This window comes from Octopus bimaculoides, unplaced genomic scaffold, assembly GCF_046866305.1.
Source record: "Octopus bimaculoides isolate indiv1 unplaced genomic scaffold, ASM4686630v1 contig120, whole genome shotgun sequence".
Taxonomy (NCBI): Eukaryota; Metazoa; Mollusca; class Cephalopoda; order Octopoda; family Octopodidae; genus Octopus; species Octopus bimaculoides.
Genome location: NW_028315370.1, coordinates 13359 through 28451, shown reverse-complemented (window position 1 = coordinate 28451; position 15093 = coordinate 13359). Strand labels below are relative to the sequence as shown.

The following is a 15093-nucleotide window of genomic DNA, read 5'->3' as shown; positions in this document are numbered from 1 at the left end:
GTAAACAAGTGATGGCGGATACAAATACTGACTGAAACCGGTCAAAGAAATAAGACAGAGAAAGAAATAAAGACCGTAAGGAGTGGATTTGGTAGGCGGAAACTGAAAGAAGCCCGTTGTATATATGTATGTGTGTGTATATGTTTGTGTGTCTGTTTGTCCCCACCTCCCAACATCGCTCGACAACCGATGCTGGTGTGTTTACGTCAACGTAAATTAGCGGTTTCGGCAAAAGAGACCGATAGAATAAGTACCAGGCTTACAAAGAGTAAGTCCTGCGGTCGATTTGACCAACTATAAAGGCGGTGCTCCAGCTTGGACGCAGTCAAAAGGACTGAAACAAGGAAAAGAGTAATTTTAACGCGTTCCTACCGCCATTGCTATGACAAGTCAACAACAAACACCAGCGCCATCTATCTGTAACGTCTCTATTTTACTCTGGCTTCTCCGAGTTACTTCCCTTTGTTTCTCTGCGATCAGATTCTTTATTTCGCTGGACGAATGTGTTTTAGCTTCTAAGATCCTTCTGGGACCGATTATTAATTAAAAGACGAACATTGAGGGGTCAATGTAATTAACTACCCCCGCCCATGCGTATAATTGAAAGGATTACGAACATTATTATTATTTTTAAAGGCAGAATCGTTAGCACGCCGGAGAAAGTGCTTAACGGTGTTCAGTCCGTCTTTACGTTCTGAGTTCAAATTCCGCCGATGTCGACTGTTCCTTTCAACCTATAAGGGTTAGGGTAATTAAAACGCTAGGGGGTCAACATAATCGACTAGTCCCCTCCCTCAAAATATGTAGGTGTGTTTGTGTGTCTGTGTTTGTCCCCCCACCATCGCTTGACAATCGATGCTGGTGTGTTTACGTCCCCGTAACTTAGTGGTTTCGGCAAAAGAGAATAAGTATTAGGCTTACAAATCTCTCTATCTGCATGCAGCAGCATGTATGTATATGTGTGTGTATACAGATGCATCTTACCATCTGGCAAAAACAAGCTGTAATTCACGGAGGTCAAATAAGAGCAAAACATATCTAGAGTTGTCTACCCCGTTCGATACTTCAATAGCAAAAAAAAATATTATTTTTTGTGGTGGTGGTCATATTTCTGGGTACAGGGTGGGCCAAAAGTCACACACGAAAATATAACATCTTATACTACTATTAATCATCATTATTATTTTGTGTAACATTGAAACACTGTTGGTCGATTATTGTTTTATTTGTTTCAGTCACATGACTGCAGCCATGCTGGAGCACTGCCTCTCAGTCGAACAAATTGACTCTAGGAATTATTTTTTCTAAGCCTAGTACTTATTCTATCTCTTTTGCCAAACTGCTAAGTTACGGGGGACGTAAACACACCATCGGCTATCAAACAATGGTGGCAGGGACAGACAGATACACTCACATGTACATACACACATATATATATATATATATATACACACGACGGGCTTCTTTCAGTTTCTGTCAACCAAATCCACTCGCAAGGCTTTGGTTGGCCCGAGGCTTAGTGGACACTTATTTAAAGTGCCACACAGTGGGACTGAACCAGGAACCATGTGGTTGGAAAGCAAGCTTCTTTACCACACAGCCTGTGCCTGATTAGTGCAAAGAGTCCATGCAACATGCAGTGTGCAGGACAAATACCAATGGTTGCCCCCTCCCCTACCTGTGCAAAGATCTCTGCAGGAAATTCTGTTCCTTGTACAACAAACAATAAAAAAATCTGCAAATGGTGAATGTTTCGAACCCTTGTAATCAGGATGTTGACATTTCCTAATTAGTTTTGTGTTGTAATTAACCATAAAGTGCTGTTTTTGAAATATGGGGGAGAGGGGGGTCTCAGTGTGTGACTTTGGGCCCATCCTGTATTTTGACAGATTCAAAGCTAGCAAGGGAAACAGACTTACCTACCCATAAAGCACCTTTTGTCTGACGCTCTGCCGATTCAGAGACATGACAGTAGTAGTAGTAGTAGTAGCAGTACTTGTGGGTGGTGGTGGTGGTCGTCAAAGTAGTTGTAGCAACAGATTTTAGAAAGATATTAGAAATAGGGAGGGAGGGATGAGGTGACAATCATGAGTTTCCTGCCCTGAAATTATCAGATTTAAAAATGCGACTGAAATATTGTTAATAGTAAAGCTGTGGTGGTGAAAAAACAAACGAAAAAAAAAAAACAGTAACCATGACGACATTACAGACTCCCCCAACACATACATACTGAAGAGGCAGAGAGAGAGAGAGAGAGAGAGAAACGGGGGCAGTTATGATGGCTAAGGAACTAAATGAAGGGACAACAGACCTACCAGACTATCTAATGGGAAAACATTGAGCACACACAAACTCCCTCACTTTGGTGGGGAGAATAAGGAGAGTTTAGCTTAACCTGGGGCCCAATGAGTTTGATAAGAGTAACAAGAAATCATTATTATTATTATTTTATTTCACTCCATTTTAGAAAAACTGAAACACGTCTTTGACAATTCCGGAGCACATTGGACTTGTTTTTCAGTCTGGTTGCGATGGTGCAACAAAACAGAACAGAACAGTTGTGGACATCTCCAACCAAAAGCATCGTGAGAAAAAGCAACATCGCATACAACGGCCGGTCAATTTGTTCGAGAAGTTCATGCAATACGGTGTGCCCAACACATAGCAAAGTGGACCCCTCACCACCGAGATGTCTCTGTCAGAAAGAGGCTTTAAAAAGAAAAAAAGTCCAAAGAAATTTGTGCACACATTGTCACAGGGAGTTGATATTCCTCATGCAACGAAGAATAAAAGCTACAGACATTTGCTAATTTGTTTTGCTTTCTAATTAAATATAAATGGGTTGTTTTTGAAATGTGCAATAGAGATATTAGAGTCTTAATCTTGGCACATGACCTTTGGCCCCCCCCAACTTGTATATATTTTTACAGAAAGACGCATGCACACACACATTTTTAAAGATGTCCCGCTCCCCAGCCCCATTATTCCAATACAACTTTGCTAAAACCTTACTGTATGGTGCGGTCAGCTACCATTTATGAAGGAAAAATATTATTACACCAAGCTGATAGTGAGAGAAAAGGACAACACCAGCACTGCCGCCACCACAGCAGAAAAGAAATTTGGCAGATGACGTCTATGTGCACGAGCGTGTCTATAAATGGTTAAGGAGAAGCAGCAAGGGGTCAGAGGTTGTGGTATGATGGGGAGGAAGAGGAGGAATAAGGAAGAAATGAAAACAGGAGGCAAGAATGTTGGAAGGGAGATTAATAAGAATAATAATTATTGTAATTTCAATAACATCATCAGTACAAATATAAGCAGGCAGCTAACTCCCCTTCTCCTCTTCTTCTTCTCTCAGTCTGTGTATATATGCATGCGTATATGGACATGTTGTACACACACACGCACATACACATTTATGTAATGTATACCCCCCCCCCCCCCCCCGCCCATCAGGAATCACTGCAGAGATGCTCAAAATATCTGGCAGTGTTGGCTATAGCCTAGTCACCCGTATTACGAACCAGGTGATACACGAAGGAGTCATACCCTATGACTGGTGCAGCAGCATCATAGTCAACTGCTACAAAGGTAAAGGGGACGCTTTAGATACAAATAATTACAGAGGCATCAAGCTGTTAGATCAGGTTATGAAAGTTACAGAGAGGGTCATAGCCCAACTAATTAGGGAGCGAATCAATTTAGATGAGATGCAGTTTGGGTTCGTGCCAGGTAAAAGCACTACTGATGCCTTATTTCTAGTGAGACAGTTGCAAGAGAAATACCTAGCTAAGGATAAACCTCTGTACCTGGCTTTCGTTGACATGGAGAAAGCCTTTGACAGGGTCCCCCGATCCCTTATCTGGTGGTCAATGAGGAAACTTGGGATAGAAGAATGGTTAGTGAGAGCTGTGCGAGCCATGTACAGAGATGCTGCCAGTAAGGTGAGGGTTGGAAATGAGTACAGCAATGAATTCCGGGTAGAGGTAGGGGTCCACCAAGGTTCCGTCCTCAGCCCCCTATTATTTACCATAGTCCTCCAGGCAATCACAGAGGAGTTCAAGACAGGTTGCCCCTGGGAGCTCCTCTATGCTGATGACCTTGCCCTAATTGCGGAGTCACTATCAGAACTAGAGGAGAAGTTTCAGGTGTGGAAGCAAGGTCTAGAATTGAAGGGCCTTAGAGTCAACCTAGCTAAAACCAAAATCCTAATAAGTAGGAAGGTAGATAAAACACAAACCCCTTCAGGTAGATGGCCCTGCTCAGTATGTAGAAAAGGAGTAGGTAGTAACTCTATAAGATGTACCCGGTGCAAGCTATGGACACATAAGAGGTGCAGCAACATCAAAGGCAGGTTAACTAGCAAGTTAGTTTTTGTTTGTGGCAGATGTTCAGGTGCAATAAAGACTGCAAACAAACAGGAAACAACTTCTATCTCATTCCAGGGTGAAAAACTAGAGGTAGTCGATAGCTTCCGCTATCTGGGCGACCAAGTTAGTAGTGGGGGTGGGTGCGCTGAAAGTGTAGCTGCTAGAATAAGAATAGCCTGGGCAAAGTTTAGAGAGCTCTTACCCCTGCTGGCGACAAAGGGACTCTCACTCAGAGTAAAAGGCAGACTGTATGACGCATGCGTACGAACAACCATGCTACATGGCAGTGAAACATGGGCTGTAACTGCTGAGGACATACGTAAGCTCGCAAGGAATGAAGCCAGTATGCTCCGTTGGATGTGTAATGTCAATGTGAATACCCGTCAGAGTGTAAGTATCTTGAGAGAAAAGCTGAACATTAGAAGCATCAGTTGTGGCGTGCAAGAGAGACGATTGCGCTGGTATGGACATGTGGTGAGAATGGAGGAGGATAGCTGCGTGAAAAAGTGCCACACCCTAACAGTTGAGGGAACCCGTGGAAGAGGTAGGCCCAGGAAGACCTGGGCTGAGGTGGTGAGGCAAGACCTTCGTACATTGGGCCTCACCGAGGCGATGACTACGGACCGAGACCTTTGGAAATGGGCTGTGCGTGAGAAGACCCGGCAAGCCAAGTAAGATCGTTGCCAGTGCCCCTGGACTGGTTCTTGTGCGGGTGGCACATGAGATGCACCATTTTGAGCGTGGCCGTTGCCAGTACCGCCTGACTGGCTCCTGTAGGATTTTCGAGCGAGATCGTTGCCAGTGCCCCTGGACTGGCTTGTGCGGGTGGCACATAAAAGACACCATTTCGAGCGTGGCCGTTTTCGTGCGGGTGACACGTAAAAGCACCCACTACACTCTCTGAGTGGTTGGCGTTAGGAAGGGCATCCAGCTGTAGAAACTCTGCCAAATCAGACTGGAGCCTGGTGTTGCCATCCGGTTTCACCAGTCCTCAGTCAAATCGTCCAACCCATGCTAGCATGGAAAGCGGACGTTAAACGATGATAATGATGATGATGATGATACCAACATCTATGTGGAAAAGCTGCAAAGACAAAGAAAAAAAAAAAAAAAGAAAAAAAGATTAGACAATAAAACCACAAATCCCGAAAAAGACAAAATAACAATACAAAATAGATAAATTCTATCCTCATTTACCATCCATTTTGTCTGCTGGCATCGGCTGGACATCTTGGGAGCAACTGGGCAAGGCCAGGAGCCACACCATATAAATAAATATATATATATATATATATAAATAAATAAATAAATAAAAATATAGATAAATAAAAAATATATATATATAAATTAATAAATACATAAATAAATAAATGAATAAATATATAAGTAAATAAATAAATAGTGTTCAGGATGCTTTTTACATTACCACCATGGAACCGGGCAAGGCCAGGAGCCACATTATTCTGGATACAAGGAAATGATCCAGAATTACAAACTGATCATCCACTAATATGTGCAACTCTATATTAAAACTTTCTTGTGTACCCAACCCAGTATTAGCCAATATACATCATTCCCAGTGGTGCATTTATTTCGAGATGCTCTGTGTTGAATAACTCAGTTATCATTCAGCCAGTTTTAGGAACAGAACGTGACTAAGGTATGGTGGGAGATTTTAATTGAGAACTTCTAAAAACAACACAACATTTGTAGTTGGAGCCAGAGCCAGTTTCAGCCGGGTTGGTAACGAAAATTCAATCTTATAATAATTCTGCTTCTTCCTCCGTTACTCAGCCCATTCGTGAGGCTGTCATGTGATTGGCTGAAGTCGGGGAGGCTGCGAGTGAAACGTGGAATTCTTTTTAACTCAGTCTTATTCCTTAGTTATTTCGTCTGACTGTAATGCCTTCTTCATGTGATTGGTTGAAGGGAAAAGTGAAGAACAAGAGAGAAAAAGAGGGGAAGCGTGAGAGAGAAGTTTATAAAATTGTGAATAAAGCATCATCATTTAATTCTGCTTCCCATGGACGGTTTGACTGAGGACTGGCAAGCTAAGAGGCTGCACCACGCTCAAATTGATTTGGCAAGGTTTCTACAGCTGGATGCCCTTCCAAATGCCAACCGCTTTACAGCAGGTGTGTGAAATGGGCTAAAAAGCATCATACAACGTGGAAGACAATTGGAGATTTCTGCGGGACAACCTGTTGAAAGCCACCGACCAGATTTGTGGGTGGTGTAAGGTCCCCTCCCAACCCAGAGTAACGTGGTGGTGGAACAAGGAGGTAGACAGGGCTATTAGACAAAAGAAACAGGCTTGGAAGGACTGGAAGAACGGTGGTAGCAGGGAATTGTACCAATGTGCCAGAAGGGAGGCTAGGCGACAGGTTTATTTAGCCAGAGGGGAAGCAGATAAGGAAAGATTTGCCAATGTTCTGCGCCGTGAGGACCAAAGACTCGAGGTATTTCGTGTTGCAAGACAGTGTAGGAGAGAGAATAGTGATGTTGTAGGAGAGAAATGTGTTCGCATGGATGATGGTACGCTTGCACTAAATGAGGCTGCAAAGAAAGAGGTCTGGAGATGCCACTACGATAGATTGCTTAATAAAGAGAATGAATGGGAGAAAGAGAGCCTGCCGTATGTCGACCCAATAGAGGGACCAGCTATCCGAGTTGATAGTACCAGGGTAGATAAAGCAATTAAGAGTATGAAGACCGGGAAAGCCCCCGGCCCATCAGGAATCACTGCAGAGATGCTCAAAATATCTGGCAGTGTTGGCTATAGCCTAGTCACCCGTATTACGAACCAGGTGATACACGAAGGAGTCATACCCAATGACTGGTGTAGCAGCATCATAGTCAACTGCTACAAAGGTAAAGGGGACGCTTTAGAAACAAATAATTACAGAGGCATCAAGCTGTTAGATCAGGTTATGAAAGTTACAGAGAGGGTCATAGCCCAACTAATTAGGGAGCGAATCAATTAAATGAGATGCAGTTTGGGTTCGTGCCAGGTAAAAGCACTACTGATGCCTTATTTCTAGTGAGACAGTTGCAGGAGAAATACCTAGCTAAGGATAAACCTCTGTACCTGGCTTTCGTTGACATGGAGAAAGCCTTTGACAGGGTCCCCCGATCCCTTATCTGGTGGTCAATGAGGAAACTTGGGATAGAAGAATGGTTAGTGAGAGCTGTGCGAGCCATGTACAGAGATGCTGCCAGTAAGGTGAGGGTTGGAAATGAGTACAGCAATGAATTCCGGGTAGAGGTAGGGGTCCACCAAGGTTCCGTCCTCAGCCCCCTATTATTTACCATAGTCCTCCAGGCAATCACAGAGGAGTTCAAGACAGGTTGCCCCTGGGAGCTCCTCTATGCTGATGACCTTGCCCTAATTGCGGAGTCACTATCAGAACTAGAGGAGAAGTTTCAGGTGTGGAAGCAAGGTCTAGAATTGAAGGGCCTTAGAGTCAACCTAGCTAAAACCAAAATCCTAATAAGTAGGAAGGTAGATAAAACACAAACCCCTTCAGGTAGATGGCCCTGCTCAGTATGTAGAAAAGGAGTAGGTAGTAACTCTATAAGATGTACCCGGTGCAAGCTATGGACACATAAGAGGTGCAGCAACATCAAAGGCAGGTTAACTAGCAAGTTAGTTTTTGTTTGTGGCAGATGTTCAGGTGCAATAAAGACTGCAAACAAACAGGAAACAACTTCTATCTCATTCCAGGGTGAAAAACTAGAGGTAGTCGATAGCTTCCGCTATCTGGGCGACCAAGTTAGTAGTGGGGGTGGGTGCGCTGAAAGTGTAGCTGCTAGAATAAGAATAGCCTGGGCAAAGTTTAGAGAGCTCTTACCCCTGCTGGCGACAAAGGGACTCTCACTCAGAGTAAAAGGCAGACTGTATGACGCATGCGTACGAACAACCATGCTACATGGCAGTGAAACATGCGCTGTAACTGCTGAGGACATACGTAAGCTCGCAAGGAATGAAGCCAGTATGCTCCGTTGGATGTGTAATGTCAATGTGAATACCCGTCAGAGTGTAAGTATCTTGAGAGAAAAGCTGAACATTAGAAGCATCAGTTGTGGCGTGCAAGAGAGACGATTGCGCTGGTATGGACATGTGGTGAGAATGGAGGAGGATAGCTGCGTGAAAAAGTGCCACACCCTAACAGTTGAGGGAACCCGTGGAAGAGGTAGGCCCAGGAAGACCTGGGCTGAGGTGGTGAGGCAAGACCTTCGTACATTGGGCCTCACCGAGGCGATGACTACGGACCGAGACCTTTGGAAATGTGCTGTGCGTGAGAAGACCCGGCAAGCCAAGTAAGATCGTTGCCAGTGCCCCTGGACTGGTTCTTGTGCGGGTGGCACATGAGATGCACCATTTTGAGCGTGGCCGTTGCCAGTACAGCCTGACTGGCTCCTGTAGGATTTTCGAGCGAGATCGTTGCCAGTGCCCCTGGACTGGCTTGTGCGGGTGGCACATAAAAGACACCATTTCGAGCGTGGCCGTTTTCGTGCGGGTGACACGTAAAAGCACCCACTACACTCTCTGAGTGGTTGGCGTTAGGAAGGGCATCCAGCTGTAGAAACTCTGCCAAATCAGGCTGGAGCCTGGTGTTGCCATCCGGTTTCACCAGTCCTCAGTCAAATCGTCCAACCCATGCTAGCATGGAAAGCAGACGTTAAACGATGATGATGATGATGATGATGATATATATATATATATATATATATATATATATACATACATACATACATGTGTGAGCATGTATTGTACACGCCAGTAATCTAAAAATGTATTCCAACAGACAAGGTAACTCTCATGGAAGTAGGCAACCGAAATATAATGCTTTCAAAAACTAAACCTTTTCCAGGTGTCTTTGGACAAACTTAATCTTCTTGAGACGAAGAGACTCTTAAGGAACTGAGAGAGATGAACACGAATTTGAGACTTTTGATTAGCAACACTGATGAACTCACTCGCTCCACACAAGAGGAAAAGAAGAGAAAGAACAATCCCTGCAACAGCTCAATCAACATTTGTCCAAATTATGCACCACTCTTCATTCTTTACCACATAATAATTGCTTAAATGAAAATCCACCTAAAGATGATACACAAGATAGAAGCCCATCCCCCTCCACTATCAATTAAAAACCGCATTATACACATATAGAATGAAAAACTTAAAGCCAGAAAGGTTACTTTCTGGAACATCATCAAAAACAAGCACAAGGCAGAAATTTATGAACACTGGTTAAATTCTGCCTCATAAACTCCAAATTAAACGTATTCCAAACGAACAGGACCAACAAAGACAATTATGGCAGAAACTAACACTTGGAAAACATGAAGACAGAAATAGAACTGCTTAAGCTTAGAGCGCTGAGCAATGAAGAAAAATTGAAGAACATAGATGAGGAAATCTACAACGAATTAAAGAAACATTGAGATGGTCAACGCTTGGAAAGTGTCTTTAAACTGTGGCAAACAACTTGTGAAGCTGAAGAAACAAACTCGCTACAAGGCTGGCAAAGACAAAGCAATTTGTTTATTAACTACGAAACACAGTTCATCGTAGAAAAGGCATCGGATAAGCCCTTGCTGAAGGAAGATAAAGCAAAAACATACACAGAAATGAACCCAAGCTTATCGAACACAAACCAGAGACGGACAAGGGGAGGCAACTCCACCGACCTTACATCCCCAAATAACTTAGAAACAACAATCAGGAATTCAGCCGACAACAGAGAATCTGGACGGAATCTTCTTGGCATCCTACAAAGAAATCAAAGGTTCCATGGAAACGTCGAGACGAAGCAAAACTTTTGCGAACCAATCCACCCCCCATCATCTCACAATAAATGGAAGAATTTACCTTCGAGACTTGGTTACTTCGATCAGAGAGGGTGGGTCGATTCTGGATTGTCGAATGCTTTTCATAGACTTCGTTTAAATATATCATGCTAGACATCAATCCGTCCCTTGTCACACTCAATCAGTAAAGCTAGCTGCGTGTCTTTAGCCGCAGGTATACGTACGAAATGTATGGGGTTTTTTTTCTCATGTTCCTTTCTTTCTTTTACTTGTTTCATTCATTAGACTGCACCCATGCTGGAGCAGCGCCTTAAAGTTTTTTTTATATAATATATACTAGCCTCCCTCTTTCACACGATGCTACACACAGCATATATGTTTGTATATATATATATATACACCAGCTGCCTTAACTCGTACAAGTCAGTGGATCAGTGGGTATAAGCAGGTGTGTGAAATGGGCTAAAAAGCTTGGTTCATCTGTCACATGGGTCCTCTCGCAACATTTATACTGTCCACTTAGGATACACCGACCTAACCTCTGGCCAGAACCTAACGCCAATTTCCCTGAACTCTTGCGGGGTCACCATGTCTGTCCCAAGCGAAAGCCCGAAAGCAAAAGTCATACGCACTAGTTGTCCTTCTGCTCACATGTCTGTCTTACTTGCAAGGCCCCTTGACCGTTCATACGTCATCACTTACCTTATACTTCCAGCCTATCCCACCATCTTTGTCATATATTATGTGTAGTAAGAGGCTTGCTTCCCAACCACATGGTTCTGGGTTCAGTCTCACTGCGTGCCACCTTGAGCAAGTGTCTTCTGCTATAGTCTCAAGCCGACCAAAGCCTTGTGAGTGGTTTTGGTGGATGGAAACTGAAAGAAGCCCATCGAATATATATATGTGTGTGTGTGTCTCCTCATGTCTGTGTGTCTGTCTCCCATCACTGCTTGATAACTGGTGTTGGTGTTTATGCTCCTATAATCTAGCAGTTCAGCAAAGCAGACCAAAATAAGTGCTGGATTCGATTCATTCGACTAAAACAGAATTTTTCAAGGCCATCACTTAGGGGCCGGTGTCGGTTTTTTGACATCCCTATAATGTAGTGGTTTTGTAAAAGGAGATTTATAAAAAAAAGAAAGAAACACCTCCTGTGTTCATAATGTCTACATACATACACACTCACACAAACATGTATATGGGCATACACACACAAACATATATGTGCATGTACGTACTCATATGTATACACATATCCACACTCCAAACACTATTATGACAACTTACTGATTGTCCTCCAAGTAAATGCATAAACTACGGTTTAAGCAACATATTACCTGCCTCTGGACGCCCTCTTCCCATGACGGTACCCATACAGGTGATCCCCAGGAGTGCCTCCGGATTTAAACATCCCCTGGTTGCTTGGATGCTTCAGATTACCCCTGAAGGATCGAGGCAAACCTACCACTTACCTATATATATATATATATATATATATATATATATATATATATATACACATACATACATGTGTGAGCATGTATTGTACACGCCAGTAATCTAAAAATGTATTCCAACAGACAAGGTAACTCTCATGGAAGTAGGCAACCGAAATATAATGCTTTCAAAAACTAAACCTTTTCCAGGTGTCTTTGGACAAACTTAATCTTCTTGAGACAAAGAGACTCTTAAGGAATGAAGAGACTCTTAAGGAACTGAGAGAGATGAACACGAATTTGAGACTTTTGATTGGCAACACTGATGAACTCACTCGCTCCACACAAGAGGAAAAGAAGAGGAAAAGAAGAGAAAGAACAATCCCTGCAACAGCTCAATCAACATTTGTCCAAATTATGCACCACTCTTCATTCTTTACCACATAATAATTGCTTAAATGAAAATCCACCTAAAGATGATACACAAGATAGAAGCCCATCCCCCTCCACTATCAACTAAAAACCGCATTATACACATATAGAATGAAAAACTTAAAGCCAGAAAGGTTACTTTCTGGAACATGATCAAAAACAAGCAGAAGGCAGAAATTTATGAACACTGGTTAAATTCTGCCTCATAAACTCCAAATTAAACGTATTCCAAACGAACAGGACCAACAAAGACAATTATGGCAGAAACTAACACTTGGAAAACATGAAGACAGAAATAGAACTGCTTAAGCTTAGAGCGCTGAGCAATGAAGAAAAATTGAAGAACATAGATGAGGAAATCTACAACGAATTAAAGAAACATTGAGATGGTCAACGCTTGGAAAGTGTCTTTAAACTGTGGCAAACAACTTGTGAAGCTGAAGAAACAAACTCGCTACAAGGCTGGCAAAGACAAAGCAATTTGTTTATTAACTACGAAACACAGTTCATCGTAGAATAGGCATCGGATAAGCCCTTGCTGAAGGAAAATAAACCAAAAACATACACAGAAATGAACCCAGGCTTATCGAAAACAAACCAGGGACGGACAAGGGGATACAATTGCACCTCTCTTACATCCCCAAATAACTTAGAAACAACAATCAGGAATTCAGCCGACAACAGAGAATCTGGACGGAATCTTCTTGGCATCCTACAAAGAAATCAAAGGTTCCATGGAAACGTCGAGACGAAGCAAAACTTTTGCGAACCAATCCACCCCCCATCATCTCACAATAAATGGAAGAATTTACCTTCGAGACTTGGTTACTTCGATCAGAGAGGGTGGGTCGATTCTGGATTGTCGAATGCTTTTCATAGACTTCGTTTAAATATATCTTGCTAGACATCAATCCGTCCCTTGTCACACTCAATCAGTAAAGCTAGCTGCGTGTCTTTAGCCGCAGGTATACGTACGAAATGTATGGGTTTTTTTCTCATGTTCCTTTCTTTCTTTTACTTGTTTCATTCATTAGACTGCGGCCATGCTGGAGCAGCGCCTTAAAGTTTTTTTTATATAATATATACTAGTTTCCCTCTTTCACACGATGCTACACACAGCATATATGTTTGTATATATATATATACACCAGCTGCCTTAACTCGTACAAGTCAGTGGATCAGTGGGTATAAGCAGGTGTGTGAAATGGGCTAAAAAGCTTGGTTCATCTGTCACATGGGTCCTCTCGCAACATTTATACTGTCCACTTAGGATACACCGACATAACCTCTGGCCAGAACCTAACGCCCATTTCCCTGAACTCTTGCGGGGTCACCATGTCTGTCCCAAGCGAAAGCCCGAAAGCAAAAGTCATACGCACTAGTTGTCCTTCTGCTCACATGTCTGTCTTACTTGCAAGGCCCCTTGACCGTTCATACGTCATCACTTACCTTATACTTCCAGCCTATCCCACCATCTTTGTCATATATTATGTGTAGTAAGAGGCTTGCTTCCCAACCACATGGTTCTGGGTTCAGTCTCACTGCGTGCCACCTTGAGCAAGTGTCTTCTGCTATAGTCTCAAGCCGACCAAAGCCTTGTGAGTGGTTTTGGTGGATGGAAACTGAAAGAAGCCCATCGAATATATATATGTGTGTGTGTGTCTCCTCATGTCTGTGTGTCTGTCTCCCATCACTGCTTGATAACTGGTGTTGGTGTTTATGCTCCTATAACCTAGCAGTTCAGCAAAGCAGACCAAAATAAGTGCTGGATTCGATTCATTCGACTAAAACAGAATTTTTCAAGGCCATCACTTAGGGGCCGGTGTCGGTTTTTTGACATCCCTATAATGTAGTGGTTTTGTAAAAGGAGATTTATAAAAAAAAGAAAGAAACACCTCCTGTGTTCATAATGTCTACATACATACACACTCACACAAACATGTATATGGGCATACACACACAAACATATATGTGCATGTACGTACTCATATGTATACACATATCCACACTCCAAACACTATTATGACAACTTACTGATTGTCCTATCTATATACATATATAAATAATGCTATATTTACCTAATATTGAGGTTTCATTCTTTCGTTGTCACTTTATTATTATCATTGTATATATATATATATATATATATATATATATATATATATATATATATATAGGATCTTTTTTAAAACGGGGGCCACGTTTTTCATTAATGTTTTACGTAGTGTTTTTGGTACCGAAAGACTTTCAAACTTCGTATACTTATCTATTTTATGTTGTAGAACAGAAAAATATTTTTGTATTCGAATTTATTTCATGTAAAAAATTGTCTTATTTCGATAATTTCAGCCAATCACTGACATCCATTCAGCAGATATACATTAAGTGCCGACTACATAAACAAACGATTCTTCGTTTTATTTGCTTTTTTCGTTTTAAATTGGGAAAGCACTTTACTGTGTGGGAAAGCACTTTACGGTGTGGGAAAGCACTTTACGGTGTGGGAAAGCGCACCGTGTGGGAAAGTGCTTCACCGTGTGGGGAAGTGCTTCACCGTGTGGGGAAGTGCCTCACCGTGTGGGGAAGTGCCTCACCGTGTGGGGAAGTGCCTCACCGTGTGGGGAAGTGCCTCACCGTGTGGGGAAGTGCCTCACCGTGTGGGGAAGTGCCTCACCGTAGGGCGAAGTGCCTCACCGTAGGGCGAAGTGCCTCACCGTAGGGCGAAGTGCCTCACCGTAGGGCGAAGTGCCTCACCGTCGGGCGAAGTGCCTCACCGTCGGGCGAAGCGCCTCACCGTAGGGCGAAGCGCTTCACCGTAGGGCGAAGCGCTTGACCGTAGGGCGAAGCGCTTCACCGTAGGGCGAAGCGCTTCACCGTAGGGCGAAGCGCTTGACCGTAGGGCGAACCGCTTCACCGTAGGGCGAACCGCTTCACCGTAGGGCGAAGCGCTTCACCGTAGGGCGAAGCGCTTCACCGTAGGGCGAAGCGCTTCACCGTAGGGCGAAGCGCTTCACCGTAGGGCGAAGCGCTTCACC

General features: G+C 43.1%; 2 long non-coding RNA genes across 10 annotated transcripts in view; one reads left to right on the top strand and one right to left on the bottom strand.

The window, feature by feature from the left end:
- LOC149129196 (uncharacterized) overlaps positions 1 to 2805 on the top strand; it is a 71345-nt gene extending 68540 nt beyond the window's left edge. For all 3 annotated transcript variants that reach the window (XR_016240298.1, XR_016240299.1, XR_016240297.1), the window contains one exon: positions 2468 to 2805. This is a non-coding gene — a long non-coding RNA (uncharacterized LOC149129196). The remainder of the gene's footprint in view (positions 1 to 2467) is intronic.
- The window catches only part of LOC149129195 (uncharacterized), a 33508-nt gene extending 20521 nt beyond the window's left edge, over positions 1 to 12987 (bottom strand). Inside the window, exons 1-2 of one of the 7 annotated variants that reach the window (XR_016240305.1) lie at positions 12871 to 12987; positions 1920 to 5457 (exon numbers count right to left, since the gene is read on the bottom strand). This is a non-coding gene — a long non-coding RNA (uncharacterized LOC149129195). Of the gene's footprint in view, positions 1 to 372; positions 394 to 1919; positions 5458 to 10251; positions 10796 to 12870 lie in introns of those variants that run through there. The other 6 variants (XR_016240302.1, XR_016240304.1, XR_016240301.1 and 3 more) reach the window with 6 other exon arrangements.
- Positions 12988 to 15093: the final 2106 nt, after the last annotated feature.